Raw genomic sequence first — 20,021 nt, forward strand, 5'->3', positions numbered from 1 at the left:
ATTATGTGGCACACTTGACCATACACATGCAAGTGACTCCTGATTTTGACACTCAAAATGTACCTCATGGCCAGTACGGGGATCGAACCCACGACCTTGGCGTTATTACACCACGCTCTAACCAACTGAGCTAACCGGCCGCTTGCTACGAAGCGACATTTTTAGGATGCACAGAGCCTCGGCCAGTGCTGGCGCAAGAACTAACAAGTACACCAACAGTATAGCCTGACAAGACTAGACCCTCTTGGTTGCTGCTTGTGGCAAATTAACAAGGATGGGGAATTAGCTCAAATGGTAGAGTGCTTGCTTACCATGCGAGAGGTAGTGGGATCGATGCCCACATTCTCCAAAATAACACATTTTGTTGTGGATCCAAGAACGTTCCAGTTCACACTTCATGCAGCTTTGTCTAACAACAACCAACTGTCATGTAACAATGAAAAGCAACTTTCATGTAACACTGATGTCACAATGTCGGATGTAAAAGAATGACACGACTAACTTTCCGAGGAGCTGTAGGCACACACAATTGATGCCCACAAAAAAAGCTGTGCGAAGTTTCCTTGTAGGCAAAGCAGAGGATAAAGATTGAACGACAACTAATGCCGAAACCCGGGATCGAACCAGGGACCTTTAGATCTTCAGTCTAACGCTCTCCCAACTGAGCTATTTCGGCACATCACTAATATTAATTATGTGGCACACTTGACCATACACATGCAAGTGACTCCTGATTTTGACACTCAAAATGTACCTCATGGCCAGTACGGGGATCGAACCCACGACCTTGGCGTTATTAGCACCACGCTCTAACCAACTGAGCTAACCGGCCGCTTGCTACGAAGCGACATTTTTAGGATGCACAGAGCCTCGGCCAGTGCTGGCGCAAGAACAAACAAGTACACCAACAGTATAGCCTGACAAGACTAGACCCTCTTGGTTGCTGCTTGTGGCAAATTAACAAGGATGGGGAATTAGCTCAAATGGTAGAGTGCTTGCTTAGCATGCGAGAGGTAGTGGGATCGATGCCCACATTCTCCAAAATAACACATTTTGTTGTGGATCCAAGAACGTTCCAGTTCACACTTCATGCAGCTTTGTCTAACAACAACCAACTGTCATGTAACAATGAAAAGCAACTTTCATGTAACACTGATGTCACAATGTCGGATGTAAAAGAATGACACGACTAACTTTCCGAGGAGCTGTAGGCACACACAATTGATGCCCACAAAAAAAGCTGTGCGAAGTTTCCTTGTAGGCAAAGCAGAGGATAAAGATCGAACGACAACTAATGCCGAAACCCGGGATCGAACCAGGGACCTTTAGATCTTCAGTCTAACGCTCTCCCAACTGAGCTATTTCAGCACGTCACTAATATTAATTATGTGGCACACTTGACCATACACATGCAAGTGACTCCTGATTTTGACACTCAAAATGTACCTCATGGCCAGCACGGGGATCGAACCCACGACCTTGGAGTTATTAGCACCACGCTCTAACCAACTGAGCTAACCGGCCGCTTGCTACGAAGCGACATTTTTAGGATGCACAGAGCCTCGGCCAGTGCTGGCGCAAGAACTAACAAGTACACCAACAGTATAGCCTGACAAGACTAGACCCTCTTGGTTGCTGCTTGTGGCAAATTAACAAGGATGGGGAATTAGCTCAAATGGTAGAGTGCTTGCTTACCATGCGAGAGGTAGTGGGATCGATGCCCACATTCTCCAAAATAACACATTTTGTTGTGGATCCAAGAACGTTCCAGTTCACACTTCATGCAGCTTTGTCTAACAACAACCTACTGTCATGTAACAACGACAAGCAACTTTCATGTAACACTGATGTCACAATGTCGGATGAAAAAGAATGACCTCACTAACTTTCAGAGGAGCAGTAGGCACACACAATTGATGACCACAAACAAAGCTGTGGGAAGTTTCCTTGAAGCCAAAGCAGAGGATAAAGATAGAACTGGTGTTATTAGCACCACGCTCTAACCAACTGAGCTAACCGGCCGCTTGCTACGAAGCGACATTTTTAGGATGCACAGAGCCTCGGCCAGTGCTGGCGCAAGAACTAACAAGTACACCAACAGTATAGCCTGACAAGACTAGACCCTCTTGGTTGCTGCTTGTGGCAAATTAACAAGGATGGGGAATTAGCTCAAATGGTAGAGTGCTTGCTTAGCATGCGAGAGGTAGTGGGATCGATGCCCACATTCTCCAAAATAACACATTTTGTTGTGGATCCAAGAACGTTCCAGTTCACACTTCATGCAGCTTTGTCTAACAACAACCAACTGTCATGTAACAATGAAAAGCAACTTTCATGTAACACTGATGTCACAATGTCGGATGTAAAAGAATGACACGACTAACTTTCCGAGGAGCTGTAGGCACACACAATTGATGCCCACAAAAAAAGCTGTGCGAAGTTTCCTTGTAGGCAAAGCAGAGGATAAAGATAGAACGACAACTAATGCCGAAACCCGGGATCGAACCAGGGACCTTTAGATCTTCAGTCTAACGCTCTCCCAACTGAGCTATTTCAGCATGTCACTAATATTAATTATGTGGCACACTTGACCATACACATGCAAGTGACTCCTGATTTTGACACTCAAAATGTACCTCATGGCCAGTACGGGGATCGAACCCACGTCCTTGGAGTTATTAGCACCACGCTCTAACCAACTGAGCTAACCGGCCGCTTGCTACGAAGCGACATTTTTAGGATGCACAGAGCCTCGGCCAGTGCTGGCGCAAGAACTAACAAGTACACCAACAGTATAGCCTGACAAGACTAGACCCTCTTGGTTGCTGCTTGTGGCAAATTAACAAGGATGGGGAATTAGCTCAAATGGTAGAGTGCTTGCTTAGCATGCGAGAGGTAGTGGGATCGATGCCCACATTCTCCAAAATAACACATTTTGTTGTGGATCCAAGAACGTTCCAGTTCACACTTCATGCAGCTTTGTCTAACAACAACCAACTGTCATGTAACAATGAAAAGCAACTTTCATGTAACACTGATGTCACAATGTCGGATGTAAAAGAATGACACGACTAACTTTCCGAGGAGCTGTAGGCACACACAATTGATGCCCACAAAAAAAGCTGTGCGAAGTTTCCTTGTAGGCAAAGCAGAGGATAAAGATTGAACGACAACTAATGCCGAAACCCGGGATCGAACCAGGGACCTTTAGTCTAACGCTCTCCCAACTGAGCTATTTCGGCAAGTCACTAATATTAATTATGTGGCACACTTGACCATACACATGCAAGTGACTCCTGATTTTGACACTCAAAATGTACCTCATGGCCAGTACGGGGATCGAACCCACGACCTTGGCGTTATTAGCACCACGCTCTAACCAACTGAGCTAACCGGCCGCTTGCTACGAAGCGACATTTTTAGGATGCACAGAGCCTCGGCCAGTGCTGGCGCAAGAACTAACAAGTACACCAACAGTATAGCCTGACAAGACTAGACCCTCTTGGTTGCTGCTTGTGGCAAGTTAACAAGGATGGGGAATTAGCTCAAATGGTAGAGTGCTTGCTTAGCATGCGAGAGGTAGTGGGATCGATGCCCACATTCTCCAAAATAACACATTTTGTTGTGGATCCAAGAACGTTCCAGTTCACACTTCATGCAGCTTTGTCTAACAACAACCAACTGTCATGTAACAATGAAAAGCAACTTTCATGTAACACTGATGTCACAATGTCGGATGTAAAAGAATGACACGACTAACTTTCCGAGGAGCTGTAGGCACACACAATTGATGCCCACAAAAAAAGCTGTGCGAAGTTTCCTTGTAGGCAAAGCAGAGGATAAAGATCGAACAACAACTAATGCCGAAATCCGGGATCGAACCAGGGACCTTTAGAACTTCAGTCTAACGCTCTCCCAACTGAGCTATTTCAGCATGTCACTAATATTAATTATGTGGCACACTTGACCATACACATGCAAGTGACTCCTGATTTTGACACTCAAAATGTACCTCATGGCCAGCACGGGGATCGAACCCACGACCTTGGAGTTATTAGCCCCACGCTCTAACCAACTGAGCTAACCGGCCGCTTGCTACGAAGCGACATTTTTAGGATGCACAGAGCCTCGGCCAGTGCTGGCGCAAAAACTAACAAGTACACCAACAGTATAGCCTGACAAGACTAGACCCTCTTGGTTGCTGCTTGTGGCAAATTAACAAGGATGGGGAATTAGCTCAAATGGTAGCGTGCTTGCTTACCATGCGAGAGGTAGTGGGATCGATGCCCACATTCTCCAAAATAACACATTTTGTTGTGGATCCAAGAACGTTCCAGTTCACACTTCATGCAGCTTTGTCTAACAACAACCTACTGTCATGTAACAACGACAAGCAACTTTCATGTAACACTGATGTCACAATGTCGGATGAAAAAGAATGACCTCAATAACTTTCAGAGGAGCAGTAGGCACACACAATTGATGACCACAAACAAAGCTGTGGGAAGTTTCCTTAAAGCCAAAGCAGAGGATAAAGATAGAACTGGTGTTATTAGCACCACGCTCTAACCAACTGAGCTAACCGGCCGCTTGCTACGAAGCGACATTTTTAGGATGCACAGAGCCTCGGCCAGTGCTGGCGCAAGAACTAACAAGTACACCAACAGTATAGCCTGACAAGACTAGACCCTCTTGGTTGCTGCTTGTGGCAAATTAACAAGGATGGGGAATTAGCTCAAATGGTAGAGTGCTTGCTTAGCATGCGAGAGGTAGTGGGATCGATGCCCACATTCTCCAAAATAACACATTTTGTTGTGGATCCAAGAACGTTCCAGTTCACACTTCATGCAGCTTTGTCTAACAACAACCAACTGTCATGTAACAATGAAAAGCAACTTTCATGTAACACTGATGTCACAATGTCGGATGTAAAAGAATGACACGACTAACTTTCCGAGGAGCTGTAGGCACACACAATTGATGCCCACAAAAAAAGCTGTGCGAAGTTTCCTTGTAGGCAAAGCAGAGGATAAAGATTGAACGACAACTAATGCCGAAACCCGGGATCGAACCAGGGACCTTTAGATCTTCAGTCTAACGCTCTCCCAACTGAGCTATTTCGGCAAGTCACTAATATTAATTATGTGGCACACTTGACCATACACATGCAAGTGACTCCTGATTTTGACACTCAAAATGTACCTCATAGCCAGTACGGGGATCGAACCGACGACATTGGCGTTATTAGCACCACGCTCTAACCAACTGAGCTAACCGGCCGCTTGCTACGAAGCGACATTTTTAGGATGCACAGAGCCTCGGCCAGTGCTGGCGCAAGAACTAACAAGTACACCAACAGTATAGCCTGACAAGACTAGACCCTCTTGGTTGCTGCTTGTGGCAAATTAACAAGGATGGGGAATTAGCTCAAATGGTAGAGTGCTTGCTTAGCATGCGAGAGGTAGTGGGATCGATGCCCACATTCTCCAAAATAACACATTTTGTTGTGGATCCAAGAACGTTCCAGTTCACACTTCATGCAGCTTTGTCTAACAACAACCAACTGTCATGTAACAATGAAAAGCAACTTTCATGTAACACTGATGTCACAATGTCGGATGTAAAAGAATGACACGACTAACTTTCCGAGGAGCTGTAGGCACACACAATTGATGCCCACGAAAAAAGCTGTGCGAAGTTTCCTTGTAGGCAAAGCAGAGGATAAAGATAGAACGACAACTAATGCCGAAACCCGGGATCGAACCAGGGACCTTTAGATCTTCAGTCTAACGCTCTCCCAACTGAGCTATTTCAGCATGTCACTAATATTAATTATGTGGCACACTTGACCATACACATGCAAGTGACTCCTGATTTTGACACTCAAAATGTACCTCATGGCCAGTACGGGGATCGAACCCACGACCTTGGAGTTATTAGCACCACGCTCTAACCAACTGAGCTAACCGGCCGCTTGCTACGAAGCGACATTTTTAGGATGCACAGAGCCTCGGCCAGTGCTGGCGCAAGAACTAACAAGTACACCAACAGTATAGACTGACAAGACTAGACCCTCTTGGTTGCTGCTTGTGGCAAATTAACAAGGATGGGGAATTAGCTCAAATGGTAGAGTGCTTGCTTAGCATGCGAGAGGTAGTGGGATCGATGCCCACATTCTCCAAAATAACAAATTTTGTTGTGGATCCAAGAACGTTCCAGTTCACACTTCATGCAGCTTTGTCTAACAACAACCAACTGTCATGTAACAATGAAAAGCAACTTTCATGTAACACTGATGTCACAATGTCGGATGTAAAAGAATGACACGACTAACTTTCAGAGGAGCTGTAGGCACACACAATTGATGCCCACAAACAAAGCTGTGCGAAGTTTCCTTGTAGGCAAAGCAGAGGATAAAGATTGAACGACAACTGATGCCGAAACCCGGGATCGAACCAGGGACCTTTAGATCTTCAGTCTAACGCTCTCCCAACTCAGCTATTTCGGCAAGTCACTAATATTAATTATGTGGCACACTTGACCATACACATGCAAGTGACTCCTGATTTTGACACTCAAAATGTACCTCATGGCCAGTACGGGGATCGAACCCACGACCTTGGCGTTATTAGCACCACGCTCTAACCAACTGAGCTAACCGGCCGCTTGCTACGTAGCGACATTTTTAGGATGCACAGAGCCTCGGCCAGTGCTGGCGCAAGAACTAACAAGTACACCAACAGTATAGCCTGACAAGACTAGACCCTCTTGGTTGCTGCTTGTGGCAAATTAACAAGGATGGGGAATTAGCTCAAATGGTAGAGTGCTTGCTTACCATGCGAGAGGTAGTGGGATCGATGCCCACATTCTCCAAAATAACACATTTTGTTGTGGATCCAAGAACGTTCCAGTTCACACTTCATGCAGCTTTGTCTAACAACAACCTACTGTCATGTAACAACGACAAGCAACTTTCATGTAACACTGATGTCACAATGTCGGATGAAAAAGAATGACCTCACTAACTTTCAGAGGAGCAGTAGGCACACACAATTGATGACCACAAACAAAGCTGTGGGAAGTTTCCTTGAAGCCAAAGCAGAGGATAAAGATAGAACTGGCGTTATTAGCACCACGCTCTAACCAACTGAGCTAACCGGCCGCTTGCTACGAAGCGACATTTTTAGGATGCGCAGAGCCTCGGCCAGTGCTGGCGCAAGAACTAACAAGTACACCAACAGTATAGCCTGACAAGACTAGACCCTCTTGGTTGCTGCTTGTGGCAAATTAACAAGGATGGGGAATTAGCTCAAATGGTAGAGTGCTTGCTTAGCATGCGAGAGGTAGTGGGATCGATGCCCACATTCTCCAAAATAACACATTTTGTTGTGGATCCAAGAACGTTCCAGTTCACACTTCATGCAGCTTTGTCTAACAACAACCAACTGTCATGTAACAATGAAAAGCAACTTTCATGTAACACTGATGTCACAATGTCGGATGTAAAAGAATGACACGACTAACTTTCCGAGGAGCTGTAGGCACACACAATTGATGCCCACAAAAAAAGCTGTGCGAAGTTTCCTTGTAGGCAAAGCAGAGGATAAAGATTGAACGACAACTAATGCCGAAACCCGGGATCGAACCAGGGACCTTTAGATCTTCAGTCTAACGCTCTCCCAACTGAGCTATTTCGGCACATCACTAATATTAATTATGTGGCACACTTGACCATACACATGCAAGTGACTCCTGATTTTGACACTCAAAATGTACCTCATGGCCAGTACGGGGATCGAACCCACGACCTTGGCGTTATTAGCACCACGCTCTAACCAACTGAGCTAACCGGCCGCTTGCTACGAAGCGACATTTTTAGGATGCACAGAGCCTCGGCCAGTGCTGGCGCAAGAACTAACAAGTACACCAACAGTATAGCCTGACAAGACTAGACCCTCTTGGTTGCTGCTTGTGGCAAATTAACAAGGATGGGGAATTAGCTCAAATGGTAGAGTGCTTGCTTAGCATGCGAGAGGTAGTGGGATCGATGCCCACATTCTCCAAAATAACACATTTTGTTGTGGATCCAAGAACGTTCCAGTTCACACTTCATGCAGCTTTGTCTAACAACAACCAACTGTCATGTAACAATGAAAAGCAACTTTCATGTAACACTGATGTCACAATGTCGGATGTAAAAGAATGACACGACTAACTTTCCGAGGAGCTGTAGGCACACACAATTGATGCCCACAAAAAAAGCTGTGCGAAGTTTCCTTGTAGGCAAAGCAGAGGATAAAGATCGAACGACAACTAATGCCGAAACCCGGGATCGAACCAGGGACCTTTAGAACTTCAGTCTAACGCTCTCCCAACTGAGCTATTTCAGCATGTCACTAATATTAATTATGTGGCACACTTGACCATACACATGCAAGTGACTCCTGATTTTGACACTCAAAATGTACCTCATGGCCAGCACGGGGATCGAACCCACGACCTTGGAGTTATTAGCACCACGCTCTAACCAACTGAGCTAACCGGCCGCTTGCTACGAAGCGACATTTTTAGGATGCACAGAGCCTCGGCCAGTACTAACAAGTACACCAACAGTATAGCCTGACAAGACTAGACCCTCTTGGTTGCTGCTTGTGGCAAATTAACAAGGATGGGGAATTAGCTCAAATGGTAGCGTGCTTGCTTACCATGCGAGAGGTAGTGGGATCGATGCCCACATTCTCCAAAATAACACATTTTGTTGTGGATCCAAGAACGTTCCAGTTCACACTTCATGCAGCTTTGTCTAACAACAACCTACTGTCATGTAACAACGACAAGCAACTTTCATGTAACACTGATGTCACAATGTCGGATGAAAAAGAATGACCTCACTAACTTTCAGAGGAGCAGTAGGCACACACAATTGATGACCACAAACAAAGCTGTGGGAAGTTTCCTTGAAGCCAAAGCAGAGGATAAAGATAGAACTGGTGTTATTAGCACCACGCTCTAACCAACTGAGCTAACCGGCCGCTTGCTACGAAGCGACATTTTTAGGATGCACAGAGCCTCGGCCAGTGCTGGCGCAAGAACTAACAAGTACACCAACAGTATAGCCTGACAAGACTAGACCCTCTTGGTTGCTGCTTGTGGCAAATTAACAAGGATGGGGAATTAGCTCAAATGGTAGAGTGCTTGCTTAGCATGCGAGAGGTAGTGGGATCGATGCCCACATTCTCCAAAATAACACATTTTGTTGTGGATCCAAGAACGTTCCAGTTCACACTTCATGCAGCTTTGTCTAACAACAACCAACTGTCATGTAACAATGAAAAGCAACTTTCATGTAACACTGATGTCACAATGTCGGATGTAAAAGAATGACACGACTAACTTTCCGAGGAGCTGTAGGCACACACAATTGATGCACACAAAAAAAGCTGTGCGAAGTTTCCTTGTAGGCAAAGCAGAGGATAAAGATTGAACGACAACTAATGCCGAAACCCGGGATCGAACCAGGGACCTTTAGATCTTCAGTCTAACGCTCTCCCAACTGAGCTATTTCGGCAAGTCACTAATATTAATTATGTGGCACACTTGACCATACACATGCAAGTGACTCCTGATTTTGACACTCAAAATGTACCTCATGGCCAGTACGGGGATCGAACCCACGACCTTGGCGTTATTAGCACCACGCTCTAACCAACTGAGCTAACCGGCCGCTTGCTACGAAGCGATATTTTTAGGATGCACAGAGCCTCGGCAAGTGCTGGCGCAAGAACTAACAAGTACACCAACAGTATAGCCTGACAAGACTAGACCCTCTTGGTTGCTGCTTGTGGCAAACTAACAAGGATGGGGAATTAGCTCAAATGGTAGAGTGCTTGCTTAGCATGCGAGAGGTAGTGGGATCGATGCCCACATTCTCCAAAATAACATATTTTGTTGTGGATCCAAGAACGTTCCAGTTCACACTTCATGCAGCTTTGTCTAACAACAACCAACTGTCATGTAACAATGAAAAGCAACTTTCATGTAACACTGATGTCACAATGTCGGATGTAAAAGAATGACACGACTAACTTTCCGAGGAGCTGTAGGCACACACAATTGATGCCCACGAAAAAAGCTGTGCGAAGTTTCCTTGTAGGCAAAGCAGAGGATAAAGATAGAACGACAACTAATGCCGAAACCCGGGATCGAACCAGGGACCTTTAGATCTTCAGTCTAACGCTCTCCCAACTGAGCTATTTCAGCATGTCACTAATATTAATTATGTGGCACACTTGACCATACACATGCAAGTGACTCCTGATTTTGACACTCAAAATGTACCTCATGGCCAGTACCGGGATCGAACCCACGTCCTTGGAGTTATTAGCACCACGCTCTAACCAACTGAGCTAACCGGCCGCTTGCTACGAGCAACATTTTTAGGATGCACAGAGCCTCGGCCAGTGCTGGCGCAAGAACTAACAAGTACACCAACAGTATAGCCTGACAAGACTAGACCCTCTTGGTTGCTGCTTGTGGCAAATTAACAAGGATGGGGAATTAGCTCAAATGGTAGCGTGCTTGCTTAGCATGCGAGAGGTAGTGGGATCGATGCCCACATTCTCCAAAATAACACATTTTGTTGTGGATCCAAGAACGTTCCAGTTCACACTTCATGCAGCTTTGTCTAACAACAACCAACTGTCATGTAACAATGAAAAGCAACTTTCATGTAACACTGATGTCACAATGTCGGATGAAAAAGAATGACACGACTAACTTTCCGAGGAGCTGTAGGCACACACAATTGATGCCCACAAAAAAAGCTGTGCGAAGTTTCCTTGTAGGCAAAGCAGAGGATAAAGATTGAACGACAACTAATGCCGAAACCCGGGATCGAACCAGGGACCTTTAGATCTTCAGTCTAACGCTCTCCCAACTGAGCTATTTCGGCAAGTCACTAATATTAATTATGTGGCACACTTGACCATACACATGCAAGTGACTCCTGATTTTGACACTCAAAATGTACCTCATGGCCAGTACGGGGATCGAACCCACGACCTTGGCGTTATTAGCACCACGCTCTAACCAACTGAGCTAACCGGCCGCTTGCTACGAAGTGATATTTTTAGGATGCACAGAGCCTCGGCAAGTGCTGGCGCAAGAACTAACAAGTACACCAACAGTATAGCCTGACAAGACTAGACCCTCTTGGTTGCTGCTTGTGGCAAATTAACAAGGATGGGGAATTAGCTCAAATGGTAGAGTGCTTGCTTAGCATGCGAGAGGTAGTGGGATCGATGCCCACATTCTCCAAAATAACAAATTTTGTTGTGGATCCAAGAACGTTCCAGTTCACACTTCATGCAGCTTTGTCTAACAACAACCAACTGTCATGTAACAATGAAAAGCAACTTTCATGTAACACTGATGTCACAATGTCGGATGTAAAAGAATGACACGACTAACTTTCAGAGGAGCTGTAGGCACACACAATTGATGCCCACGAAAAAAGCTGTGCGAAGTTTCCTTGTAGGCAAAGCAGAGGATAAAGATAGAACGACAACTAATGCCGAAACCCGGGATCAAACCAGGGACCTTTAGATCTTCAGTCTAACGCTCTCCCAACTGAGCTATTTCGGCACGTCACTAATATTAATTATGTGGCACACTTGACCATACACATGCAAGTGACTCCTGATTTTGACACTCAAAATGTTCCTCATGGCCAGTACGGGGATCGAACCCACGACCTTGGAGTTATTAGCACCACGCTCTAACCAACTGAGCTAACCGGCCGCTTGCTACGAGCGACATTTTTAGGATGCACAGAGCCTCGGCCAGTGCTGGCGCAAGAACTAACAAGTACACCAACAGTATAGCCTGACAAGACTAGACCCTCTTGGTTGCTGCTTGTGGCAAATTAACAAGGATGGGGAATTAGCTCAATTGGTAGCGTGCTTGCTTAGCATGCGAGAGGTAGTGGGATCGATGCCCACATTCTCCAAAATAACACATTTTGTTGTGGATCCAAGAACGTTCCAGTTCACACTTCATGCAGCTTTGTCTAACAACAACCTACTGTCATGTAACAACGACAAGCAACTTTCATGTAACACTGATGTCACAATGTCGGATGAAAAAGAATGACCTCACTAACTTTCAGAGGAGCAGTAGGCACACACAATTGATGACCACAAACAAAGCTGTGGGAAGTTTCCTTGAAGCCAAAGCAGAGGATAAAGATAGAACTGGTGTTATTAGCACCACGCTCTAACCAACTGAGCTAACCGGCCGCTTGCTACGAAGCGACATTTTTAGGATGCACAGAGCCTCGGCCAGTGCTGGCGCAAGAACTAACAAGTACACCAACAGTATAGCCTGACAAGACTAGACCCTCTTGGTTGCTGCTTGTGGCAAATTAACAAGGATGGGGAATTAGCTCAAATGGTAGCGTGCTTGCTTAGCATGCGAGAGGTAGTGGGATCGATGCCCACATTCTCCAAAATAACACATTTTGTTGTGGATCCAAGAACGTTCCAGTTCACACTTCATGCAGCTTTGTCTAACAACAACCAACTGTCATGTAACAATGAAAAGCAACTTTCATGTAACACTGATGTCACAATGTCGGATGAAAAAGAATGACACGACTAACTTTCCGAGGAGCTGTAGGCACACACAATTGATGCCCACAAAAAAAGCTGTGCGAAGTTTCCTTGTAGGCAAAGCAGAGGATAAAGATTGAACGACAACTAATGCCGAAACCCGGGATCGAACCAGGGACCTTTAGATCTTCAGTCTAACGCTCTCCCAACTGAGCTATTTCGGCAAGTCACTAATATTAATTATGTGGCACACTTGACCATACACATGCAAGTGACTCCTGATTTTGACACTCAAAATGTACCTCATGGCCAGTACGGGGATCGAACCCACGACCTTGGCGTTATTAGCACCACGCTCTAACCAACTGAGCTAACCGGCCGCTTGCTACGAAGCGATATTTTTAGGATGCACAGAGCCTCGGCAAGTGCTGGCGCAAGAACTAACAAGTACACCAACAGTATAGCCTGACAAGACTAGACCCTCTTGGTTGCTGCTTGTGGCAAACTAACAAGGATGGGGAATTAGCTCAAATGGTAGAGTGCTTGCTTAGCATGCGAGAGGTAGTGGGATCGATGCCCACATTCTCCAAAATAACATATTTTGTTGTGGATCCAAGAACGTTCCAGTTCACACTTCATGCAGCTTTGTCTAACAACAACCAACTGTCATGTAACAATGAAAAGCAACTTTCATGTAACACTGATGTCACAATGTCGGATGTAAAAGAATGACACGACTAACTTTCCGAGGAGCTGTAGGCACACACAATTGATGCCCACGAAAAAAGCTGTGCGAAGTTTCCTTGTAGGCAAAGCAGAGGATAAAGATAGAACGACAACTAATGCCGAAACCCGGGATCGAACCAGGGACCTTTAGATCTTCAGTCTAACGCTCTCCCAACTGAGCTATTTCAGCATGTCACTAATATTAATTATGTGGCACACTTGACCATACACATGCAAGTGACTCCTGATTTTGACACTCAAAATGTACCTCATGGCCAGTACCGGGATCGAACCCACGACCTTGGAGTTATTAGCACCACTCTCTAACCAACTGAGCTAACCGGCCGCTTGCTACGAAGCGACATTTTTAGGATGCACAGAGCCTCGGCCAGTGCTGGCGCAAGAACTAACAAGTACACCAACAGTATAGACTGACAAGACTAGACCCTCTTGGTTGCTGCTTGTGGCAAATTAACAAGGATGGGGAATTAGCTCAAATGGTAGAGTGCTTGCTTAGCATGCGAGAGGTAGTGGGATCGATGCCCACATTCTCCAAAATAACAAATTTTGTTGTGGATCCAAGAACGTTCCAGTTCACACTTCATGCAGCTTTGTCTAACAACAACCAACTGTCATGTAACAATGAAAAGCAACTTTCATGTAACACTGATGTCACAATGTCGGATGTAAAAGAATGACACGACTAACTTTCAGAGGAGCTGTAGGCACACACAATTGATGCCCACGAAAAAAGCTGTGCGAAGTTTCCTTGTAGGCAAAGCAGAGGATAAAGATAGAACGACAACTAATGCCGAAACCCGGGATCAAACCAGGGACCTTTAGATCTTCAGTCTAACGCTCTCCCAACTGAGCTATTTCGGCACGTCACTAATATTAATTATGTGGCACACTTGACCATACACATGCAAGTGACTCCTGATTTTGACACTCAAAATGTTCCTCATGGCCAGTACGGGGATCGAACCCACGACCTTGGAGTTATTAGCACCACGCTCTAACCAACTGAGCTAACCGGCCGCTTGCTACGAGCGACATTTTTAGGATGCACAGAGCCTCGGCCAGTGCTGGCGCAAGAACTAACAAGTACACCAACAGTATAGCCTGACAAGACTAGACCCTCTTGGTTGCTGCTTGTGGCAAATTAACAAGGATGGGGAATTAGCTCAAATGGTAGCGTGCTTGCTTAGCATGCGAGAGGTAGTGGGATCGATGCCCACATTCTCCAAAATAACACATTTTGTTGTGGATCCAAGAACGTTCCAGTTCACACTTCATGCAGCTTTGTCTAACAACAACCTACTGTCATGTAACAACGACAAGCAACTTTCATGTAACACTGATGTCACAATGTCGGATGAAAAAGAATGACCTCACTAACTTTCAGAGGAGCAGTAGGCACACACAATTGATGACCACAAACAAAGCTGTGGGAAGTTTCCTTGAAGCCAAAGCAGAGGATAAAGATAGAACTGGTGTTATTAGCACCACGCTCTAACCAACTGAGCTAACCGGCCGCTTGCTGCTAAGCGACATTTTTAGGATGCACAGAGCCTCGGCCAGTGCTGGCGCAAGAACTAACAAGTACACCAACATGGCGTAGCAGTCGGACGTGTGTTTGTATTGTCCTGTATTGTCCTGTAGCGTGTAAATAGTAAATAGTAAATAGTCTTCGTATTTTTCGTATACATTTCGTATATATTTTACTTTCACTTTCCATCTAGGAACTGAATATACATTCCTACATTCCGCCTCACCCAATGTGGTACGGACCTGCTATTTTTTTTATACTTTAGAACCGTAACCCCAAGCTGAAGCTAGCCAGATAACTAGCTACTAGCTAGTAGTCAGTTAGCCACTGCTGCGGTCTTCACCCTCAACTCGGACACAGCCAGCTTCAATACCGGGCCAATACATACCAGTCTGCAAGCGCGATATCAACCGAGAGCATATAGGACTGCTTTTTTCTCTACCACATCACCGGATTCCTGACGCAAGCTCTGGACAATTACACCGTATCATCACAGCTAGCTAGCTGCAACCGAGTGGCTACTACTGGCTAACACCTCTGTCCCGAAGCAAGCACCAGTTAGCCTTGAGCTAGCCTCGAGCTAGGCCCATCTGCCGGCTAGCTGCAAGCGCGATATCAACCCAGAGCATATAGGACTGCTTTCTCTCTACCACATCACCGGATTCCTGACGCAAGCTCTGGACAATTACACCGTATCATCACAGCTAGCTAGCTGCAACCGAGTGGCTACTACTGGCTAACACCACTGTCCCGAAGCAAGCACCAGTTAGCCTTGAGCTAGCCTCGAGCTAGGCCCATCTGCCGGCTAGCTGAAGAGCTAGCGCTAGCGCCACTGCGCCAGACCCCCTCCGTCTGAGCAGACCACCCCCCGGGCTACTAACTTTATACGCCGCGTGCTAGCTTAGTGGAGGCCTCCTCTGCTCCATCTACGGCTGCCCCCTGGACACTATGATCACTTGGCTACATAGCTGATGCATGCTTGACTGTCCATTAATTCACGGTACTCCATTCTGTTTATTTGTGCTTTACCTGTCGGCTCTGTACTTTAACTCAGGATCTGTGTGTAGTTAATCCGACCCTCTCTGCCTAGTCGTCGCCATTTTTACCTGTTGTTGCTGTGTTAGACTAACACCCTGTTATTGCTGCTGTTATCTTACCTGTTGTTTTAGCTAGCTCTCCCAATCAAGACCTGCAATCACTTTATGCCTTATTGTATGTCTCTCTCAAATATCAATATGCCTTGCATACTGTTGTTCAGGCTAGTTTTCATTATCATTGTTTTGGTTTGCAATGGACCCTGTAGTTCCACTCTCCGTACCTCTGATACCCCCTTTGTCCCACCCCCCACACATGCGGTGACCTCACCCATTGAGACCAGCATGTCCAGAGATACAACCTCTCTTATCATCACCCAGTGCCTGGGCTTGCCTCCGCTGTACCCGCGCCCCTCCATACCCCTGTCTGCACATTATGCCCAGAATCTATTCTACCACGCCCATAAATCTGCTCCTTTTATTCTTTGTCCCCAACGCTCTAGGCGACCAGTTTTGATAGCCTTTAGCCGCACCCTCATCCTACTACTCCTCTGTTCCTCGGGTGATGTGGAGGTAAACCCAGGCCCTGCATGTCCCCAGTCACCCTCATTTGTTGACTTCTGCGATCGAAAAAGCCTTGGCCTCATGCATGTCAACATCAGAAGCCTCCTCCCTAAGTTTGCCTTACTCACCGCTTTAGCACACTCTGCCAATCCTGATGTCCTTGCCGTGTCCGAATCCTGGCTTAGGAAGGCCACCAAAAATTCTGAGATTTCCATACCCAACTATAACACTTTCCGTCAAGATAGAACTGCCAAAGGGGGAGGAGTTGCAATCTACTGCAGAGATAGCCTGCAAAGTTCTGTCATACTTTCCAGGTCTATGCCCAAACAGTTCGAACTTCTAATTTTAAAAATTAATCTCTCCAGAAATAAGTCTCTCACTGTTGCCGCCTGCTACCGACCCCCCTCAGCTCCCAGCTGTGCCCTGGACACCATCTGTGAATTGATCGCTCCCCATCTAGCTTCAGAGTTTGTTCTGTTAGGTGACCTAAACTGGGATATGCTTAACACCCCGGCAGTCCTACAATCCAAGCTTGATGCCCTCAATCTCACACAAATCATCAAGGAACCCACCAGGTACAACCTTAAATCCGTAAACATGGGCACCCTAATAGACATTATCCTGACCAACCTGCCCTCCAAATACACCTCTGCTGTCTTCAATCAAGATCTCAGCGATCACTGCCTCATTGCCTGTATCCGCCACGGGTCCGCGGTCAAACGACCACCCCTCATCACTGTCAAACGCTCCCTAAAACACTTCAGCGAGCAGGCCTTTCTAATCGACCTGGCCCGGGTACCCTGGAAGGATATTGACCTCATCCCGTCAGTTGAGGATGCCTGGTCATTCTTTAAATGTTACTTCCTCACCATATTAGACAAGCATGCTCCGTTCAAAAAATGCAGAACCAAAAACAGATATAGCCCTTGGTTCACTCCAGACCTGACTGCCCTCGACCAGCACAAAAACATCCTGTGGCGAACTGCAATAGCATCGAAGAGCCCCCGCGATATGCAACTGTTCAGGGAAGTCAGGAACCAATACACGCAGTCAGTCAGGAAAGCAAAGGCCAGCTTTTTCAAGCAGAAATTCGCATCCTGTAGCTCTAACTCCAAAAAGTTCTGGGATACTGTAAAGTCCATGGAGAACAAGAGCACCTCCTCCCAGCTGCCCACTGCACTGAGGCTAGGTAACACGGTCACCACCGATAAATCCGTGATAATCGAAGACTTCAACAAGCATTTCTCAATGGCTGGCCATGCCTTCCTCCTGGCGACTCCAACCTTGGCCAACAGCCCCGCCCCCCCCGCTGCTACTCGCCCAAGCCTCCCCAGCTTCTCCTTTACCCAAATCCAGATAGCAGATGTTCTGAAAGAGCTGGAAAACCTGGACCCATACAAATCAGCTGGGCTTGACAATCTGGACCCCCTATTCCTGAAACTGTCCGCCGCCATTGTCGCACCCCCTATCACCAGCCTGTTCAACCTCTCCTTCGTATCATCTGAGATCCCCAAGGATTGGAAAGCTGCCGCGGTCATCCCCCTCTTCAAAGGGGGAGACACCCTGGACCCAAACTGTTACAGACCTATATCCATCCTGCCCTGCCTATCTAAGGTCTTCGAAAGCCAAGTCAACAAACAGATCACTGACCATCTCGAATCCCACCGTACCTTCTCCGCTGTGCAATCCGGTTTCCGAGCCGGTCACGGGTGCACCTCAGCCACGCTCAAGGTACTAAACGACATCATAACCGCCATCGATAAAAGACATTACTGTGCAGCCGTCTTCATCGACCTGGCCAAAGCTTTCGACTCTGTCAATCACCATATTCTTATCGGCAGACTCGGTAGCCTCGGTTTTTCTAATGACTGCCTTGCCTGGTTCACCAACTACTTTGCAGACAGAGTTCAGTGTGTCAAATCGGAGGGCATGTTGTCCGGTCCTCTGGCAGTCTCTATGGGGGTACCACAGGGTTCAATTCTCGGGCCGACTCTTTTCTCTGTATACATCAATGATGTTGCTCTTGCTGCGGGCGATTCCCTAATCCACCTCTACGCAGACGACACCATTCTATATACTTCCGGCCCTTCCTTGGACACTGTGCTATCTAACCTCCAAACGAGCTTCAATGCCATACAACACTCCTTCCGTGGCCTCCAACTGCTCTTAAACGCTAGTAAAACCAAATGCATGCTTTTCAACCGTTCGCTGCCTGCACCCGCACGCCCGACTAGCATCACCACCCTGGACGGTTCCGACCTAGAATATGTGGACATCTATAAGTACCTAGGTGTCTGGCTAGACTGCAAACTCTCCTTCCAGACTCATATCAAACATCTCCAATCCAAAATCAAATCAAGAATCGGCTTTCTATTCCGCAACAAAGCCTCCTTCACTCACGCCGCCAAACTTACCCTAGTAAAACTGACTATCCTACCGATCCTCGACTTCGGCGATGTCATCTACAAAATAGCTTCCAACACTCTACTCAGCAAACTGGACGCAGTTTATCACAGTGCCATTCGTTTTGTTACTAAAGCACCTTATACGACCCACCACTGCAACCTGTATGCCCTAGTCGGCTGGCCCTCGCTACATGTTCGTCGTCAGACCCACTGGCTCCAGGTCATCTACAAGGCTATGCTAGGTAAAGTGCCGCCTTATCTCAGTTCACTGGTCACGATGGCTACACCCACCCGCAGCACGCGCTCCAGCAGGTGTATCTCACTGATCATCCCTAAAGCTAAAACCTCATTTGGACGCCTTTCCTTCCAGTTCTCTGCTGCCTGCGACTGGAACGAATTGCAAAAATCTCTGAAGTTGGAGACTTTTATCTCCCTCAACAACTTTAAAAATCTGCTATCCGAGCAGCTAACCGATCACTGCAGCTGTACATAGTCCATCTGTAAACTACCCACCCAATTTACCTACCTCACCCCCCATACTGCTTTTATTTATTTACTTTTCTGCTCTTTTGCACACCAGTATCTCTTCTTGCACATGTTCATCTGATGATTTATCACTCCAGTGTTAATCTGCTAAATTGTAATTATTCGATTTATTGCCTACCTCATGCCTTTTGCACACATTGTATATAGATTCTCTTTTTTCTACCATGTTATTGACTTGTTTATTGTTTACTCCATGTGTAACTCTGTGTTGTCTGTTCACACTGCTATGCTTTATCTTGGCCAGGTCGCAGTTGCAAATGAGAACTTGTTCTCAACTAGCCTACCTGGTTAAATAAAGGTGAAATAAAAAATAAATAAATAAAAAAGTATAGACTGACAAGACTAGACCCTCTTGGTTGCTGCTTGTGGCAAATTAACAAGGATGGGGAATTAGCTCAAATGGTAGAGTGCTTGCTTAGCATGCGAGAGGTAGTGGGATCGATGCCCACATTCTCCAAAATAACAAATTTTGTTGTGGATCCAAGAACGTTCCAGTTCACACTTCATGCAGCTTTGTCTAACAACAACCAACTGTCATGTAACAATGAAAAGCAACTTTCATGTAACACTGATGTCACAATGTCGGATG

General features: G+C 46.2%; 26 non-coding genes across 26 annotated transcripts; all 26 read right to left on the bottom strand.

The window, feature by feature from the left end:
- Positions 1–603: 603 nt before the first annotated feature.
- On the bottom strand, positions 604–676 carry trnaf-gaa (transfer RNA phenylalanine (anticodon GAA)). Its single transcript has one exon. It is a non-coding gene; the product is annotated as a tRNA-Phe (tRNA).
- An 82-nt stretch (positions 677–758) lies between these two features.
- On the bottom strand, positions 759–832 carry trnai-aau (transfer RNA isoleucine (anticodon AAU)). The gene has a single exon. It is a non-coding gene; the product is annotated as a tRNA-Ile (tRNA).
- A 463-nt stretch (positions 833–1,295) lies between these two features.
- On the bottom strand, positions 1,296–1,368 carry trnaf-gaa (transfer RNA phenylalanine (anticodon GAA)). The gene has a single exon. It is a non-coding gene; the product is annotated as a tRNA-Phe (tRNA).
- A 1,117-nt stretch (positions 1,369–2,485) lies between these two features.
- Positions 2,486–2,558, bottom strand: trnaf-gaa (transfer RNA phenylalanine (anticodon GAA)). Its single transcript has one exon. It is a non-coding gene; the product is annotated as a tRNA-Phe (tRNA).
- An 82-nt stretch (positions 2,559–2,640) lies between these two features.
- On the bottom strand, positions 2,641–2,714 carry trnai-aau (transfer RNA isoleucine (anticodon AAU)). The gene has a single exon. It is a non-coding gene; the product is annotated as a tRNA-Ile (tRNA).
- A 610-nt stretch (positions 2,715–3,324) lies between these two features.
- On the bottom strand, positions 3,325–3,398 carry trnai-aau (transfer RNA isoleucine (anticodon AAU)). Its single transcript has one exon. It is a non-coding gene; the product is annotated as a tRNA-Ile (tRNA).
- Positions 3,399–4,016: 618 nt separating this feature from the next.
- Positions 4,017–4,090, bottom strand: trnai-aau (transfer RNA isoleucine (anticodon AAU)). Its single transcript has one exon. It is a non-coding gene; the product is annotated as a tRNA-Ile (tRNA).
- Positions 4,091–5,051: 961 nt separating this feature from the next.
- trnaf-gaa (transfer RNA phenylalanine (anticodon GAA)) lies at positions 5,052–5,124 on the bottom strand. The gene has a single exon. It is a non-coding gene; the product is annotated as a tRNA-Phe (tRNA).
- A 619-nt stretch (positions 5,125–5,743) lies between these two features.
- trnaf-gaa (transfer RNA phenylalanine (anticodon GAA)) lies at positions 5,744–5,816 on the bottom strand. The gene has a single exon. It is a non-coding gene; the product is annotated as a tRNA-Phe (tRNA).
- Positions 5,817–5,898: 82 nt separating this feature from the next.
- Positions 5,899–5,972, bottom strand: trnai-aau (transfer RNA isoleucine (anticodon AAU)). The gene has a single exon. It is a non-coding gene; the product is annotated as a tRNA-Ile (tRNA).
- Positions 5,973–6,590: 618 nt separating this feature from the next.
- On the bottom strand, positions 6,591–6,664 carry trnai-aau (transfer RNA isoleucine (anticodon AAU)). Its single transcript has one exon. It is a non-coding gene; the product is annotated as a tRNA-Ile (tRNA).
- Positions 6,665–7,625: 961 nt separating this feature from the next.
- Positions 7,626–7,698, bottom strand: trnaf-gaa (transfer RNA phenylalanine (anticodon GAA)). Its single transcript has one exon. It is a non-coding gene; the product is annotated as a tRNA-Phe (tRNA).
- Positions 7,699–7,780: 82 nt separating this feature from the next.
- trnai-aau (transfer RNA isoleucine (anticodon AAU)) lies at positions 7,781–7,854 on the bottom strand. The gene has a single exon. It is a non-coding gene; the product is annotated as a tRNA-Ile (tRNA).
- A 463-nt stretch (positions 7,855–8,317) lies between these two features.
- trnaf-gaa (transfer RNA phenylalanine (anticodon GAA)) lies at positions 8,318–8,390 on the bottom strand. The gene has a single exon. It is a non-coding gene; the product is annotated as a tRNA-Phe (tRNA).
- A 1,105-nt stretch (positions 8,391–9,495) lies between these two features.
- Positions 9,496–9,568, bottom strand: trnaf-gaa (transfer RNA phenylalanine (anticodon GAA)). The gene has a single exon. It is a non-coding gene; the product is annotated as a tRNA-Phe (tRNA).
- An 82-nt stretch (positions 9,569–9,650) lies between these two features.
- trnai-aau (transfer RNA isoleucine (anticodon AAU)) lies at positions 9,651–9,724 on the bottom strand. The gene has a single exon. It is a non-coding gene; the product is annotated as a tRNA-Ile (tRNA).
- Positions 9,725–10,187: 463 nt separating this feature from the next.
- trnaf-gaa (transfer RNA phenylalanine (anticodon GAA)) lies at positions 10,188–10,260 on the bottom strand. The gene has a single exon. It is a non-coding gene; the product is annotated as a tRNA-Phe (tRNA).
- A 618-nt stretch (positions 10,261–10,878) lies between these two features.
- Positions 10,879–10,951, bottom strand: trnaf-gaa (transfer RNA phenylalanine (anticodon GAA)). The gene has a single exon. It is a non-coding gene; the product is annotated as a tRNA-Phe (tRNA).
- Positions 10,952–11,033: 82 nt separating this feature from the next.
- trnai-aau (transfer RNA isoleucine (anticodon AAU)) lies at positions 11,034–11,107 on the bottom strand. The gene has a single exon. It is a non-coding gene; the product is annotated as a tRNA-Ile (tRNA).
- A 463-nt stretch (positions 11,108–11,570) lies between these two features.
- Positions 11,571–11,643, bottom strand: trnaf-gaa (transfer RNA phenylalanine (anticodon GAA)). Its single transcript has one exon. It is a non-coding gene; the product is annotated as a tRNA-Phe (tRNA).
- Positions 11,644–11,725: 82 nt separating this feature from the next.
- Positions 11,726–11,799, bottom strand: trnai-aau (transfer RNA isoleucine (anticodon AAU)). Its single transcript has one exon. It is a non-coding gene; the product is annotated as a tRNA-Ile (tRNA).
- Positions 11,800–12,759: 960 nt separating this feature from the next.
- On the bottom strand, positions 12,760–12,832 carry trnaf-gaa (transfer RNA phenylalanine (anticodon GAA)). The gene has a single exon. It is a non-coding gene; the product is annotated as a tRNA-Phe (tRNA).
- Positions 12,833–12,914: 82 nt separating this feature from the next.
- Positions 12,915–12,988, bottom strand: trnai-aau (transfer RNA isoleucine (anticodon AAU)). The gene has a single exon. It is a non-coding gene; the product is annotated as a tRNA-Ile (tRNA).
- A 463-nt stretch (positions 12,989–13,451) lies between these two features.
- On the bottom strand, positions 13,452–13,524 carry trnaf-gaa (transfer RNA phenylalanine (anticodon GAA)). Its single transcript has one exon. It is a non-coding gene; the product is annotated as a tRNA-Phe (tRNA).
- A 619-nt stretch (positions 13,525–14,143) lies between these two features.
- trnaf-gaa (transfer RNA phenylalanine (anticodon GAA)) lies at positions 14,144–14,216 on the bottom strand. Its single transcript has one exon. It is a non-coding gene; the product is annotated as a tRNA-Phe (tRNA).
- Positions 14,217–14,298: 82 nt separating this feature from the next.
- trnai-aau (transfer RNA isoleucine (anticodon AAU)) lies at positions 14,299–14,372 on the bottom strand. Its single transcript has one exon. It is a non-coding gene; the product is annotated as a tRNA-Ile (tRNA).
- Between the last annotated feature and the right edge of the window lie 5,649 nt (positions 14,373–20,021).

The sequence above is a fragment of the Salvelinus fontinalis genome, unplaced genomic scaffold (genome assembly GCF_029448725.1).
Source record: "Salvelinus fontinalis isolate EN_2023a unplaced genomic scaffold, ASM2944872v1 scaffold_0605, whole genome shotgun sequence".
NCBI lineage: Eukaryota > Metazoa > Chordata > Actinopteri > Salmoniformes > Salmonidae > Salvelinus > Salvelinus fontinalis.